Source organism: Gadus morhua, chromosome 1 (genome assembly GCF_902167405.1).
Source record: "Gadus morhua chromosome 1, gadMor3.0, whole genome shotgun sequence".
NCBI classification, from domain to species: Eukaryota; Metazoa; Chordata; class Actinopteri; order Gadiformes; family Gadidae; genus Gadus; species Gadus morhua.
This window is the reverse complement of record NC_044048.1, coordinates 6,123,755-6,126,254: the sequence shown is the minus strand read 5'-3', so window position 1 is coordinate 6,126,254 and position 2,500 is coordinate 6,123,755.

The following is a 2,500-nucleotide window of genomic DNA, read 5'->3' as shown; positions in this document are numbered from 1 at the left end:
CCCCATTTTTCGAGTCTGCGGCTTATATAACGGTGCGGCTAATCTATGGATTTTACAGGTTACAGACGAGTCCACCGACTTTAACTCTATGGGCTCTATGAACGGTCCGCGCCCCGCCACCAGTGGCGGGCTCCAGCAGGAAACGCTGGAAGTAGTAGTGGGGACTGGGGACAGAAAATGCAGCTGCAATAGTTTGCTGACCTGCAATAGGTTTCATCTTTTTCTTTGGTGGCATTTTTGCGTTCTCTCTTCTCTGCCTGTTTCTCGAGAAAAACGGGATCTCGTTGGAAGCGCGATGTATGCGCAGGCACCGTTTGGGCATAACAATATGGCGGCTGCCGTTCAATGTAGTTTTCATCACCACCACCGGATTATGTTTCATTTATTTCATTACAGCACGTCCCCTAAACGTTACAACATAATCGACACGAATGAGCACAGCATCGAGCAGTGGAAACGTGGGTTTATTTACTATGAAGTTCGTATTTTTAATTGTTGAAATGAAATCAGCGGTGACGAGCTAGTTGTTTTGGTAGCGGCTAAATTAGCATGTCGCGATACTTTGTACAGGGGATCACGTCTGCGCCGAGTAGATGCGCAGAGGGTTGAAACAGCGCTTGTCCGGTCTGCTCACAATAAGGTTTCTTTGGCCAGTTACTGTGATTAAACACGAGTTGTTTAATGTTCACAATGTATCGTTTTTCATGGGGAAAATGAGATGCGTCCCCGGGACGCATGGATAGTGAGTTTAGTGCGTCCTTTCAGATTTTAATGCGTCAGGGACGCAGGACGCGTACCTAGCAACATCACTGCACCCGCGGCTTATAGTCCAGTGCGGCTTATCTATGTACACATCATTCAATTTAGCTGCTGCGGCTTATACTCAGGTGCGCCTTATAGTGCGGAAAATACGGTATTTATGTTGTGTTGGCAAAACAGTTATTATGGCCTTTGACATAGAGGTCAAGCGACTGTGTGTGTGTGTGTGTGTGTGTGTGTGTGTGTGTGTGTGTGTGTGTGTGTGTGTGTGTGTGTGTGGGTGGATGATGGCTGGTTGAAGCCGCCTCACCGGGTGGACCCTGGTTGGACTCTGGGGCTGGGTGAGGCTGCACAGCCGATGAGCATTGAGCTATCAGTGAGCACAGGTTCAACCAGCCGTCACCACACACACTCCCGAACTAATACAGAAAACCAGCTCCAACCCCAACCCCCTGTGAGGGCCCCGGTGAGGGCCCCTCAGTCCTGGGTCTGGAGGGCCCGGTGAGGGCCCCTCAGTCCTGGGTCTGGAGGGCCCGGAGAGGGCCCCTCAGTCCGGGGTCTGGAGGGCCCGGTGAGGGCCCCTCAGTCCTGGGTCTGGAGGGCCCGTTGAGGGCCCCTCAGTCCTGGGTCTGGAGGGCCCGTTGAGGGCCCCTCAGTCCTGGGTCTGGAGGGCCCGTTGAGGGCCCCTCAGTCCTGGGTCTGGAGGGCCCGTTGAGGGCCCCTCAGTCCTGGGTCTGGAGGGCCCAGTGAGGGCCCCTGTGCTCTGGGGTCTGGAGGGCCCGGTGAGGGCCCCTCAGTCCTGGGTCTGGAGGGCCCAGTGAGGGCCCCTGTGCTCTGGGGTCTGGAGGGCCCGTTGAGGGCCCCTCAGTCCTGGGTCTGGAGGGCCCAGTGAGGGCCCCTGTGCTCTGGGGTCTGGAGGGCCCAGTGAGGGCCCCTGTGCTCTGGGGTCTGGAGGGCCCGGTGAGGGCCCCTGTGTGGCCTGAGGAGGCTACAGTGAGCTGCATGGTGAGGATGTCACTGACGCCTGGCCGAGCTCAGAGCCAGAGCAGCAAGGAGATGTGTAAAACACACACACACACACACACACACACACACACACACATGCTTGTTGGGTCTGTGTGTGTGTGTGTGTTTTCATGTGCGTTAATATGTGGGTCGCCGTGTGTTATAAAAAGCGCATTAGACAAGCAACACGGTAGATAGCCGTCATCATTTGAATCAAGACGTCCATGGACAACGGAGGACAACAAAAGGGATGCCTTTGAACTCAGCGGGCGTGGGAGCAGGCACTGCGACGTTCACGGAGCGGAGCTGATAGGTCAGGGAGGGAGGGAGAGGGAGAGAGAGAGAGCAGTGGAAAAAGTGACCGTCGCCTCGAGGAACAGGCCTGGGAGCCCTCTTCGTTTTCTGTCACTTAAACCGAGTCTTTCACTCTCTGTCTCCCATTCGGTCCCTGCATTAGTCAATCTCTCTCTGTCGGTTTGACTGTCTCACTCTGTTTATCTTTCTTGTACACATACACTGTTTGAATGCACCTATAATGTACTTTTACTGTACTACTGTACTGCACAACATCACTACATCCCGCACACACAGACCGACACACACAGGTCGTGTGTGTTATTCTCTCAGGGTAACATCTGAACTATTTACAGTAAGTATATTAATAACTTAGATATAAGATAAGATTTCGAAAAAATATAACATTTTAAATGCAAAGGATTGTATAGTTGAAGTTGAA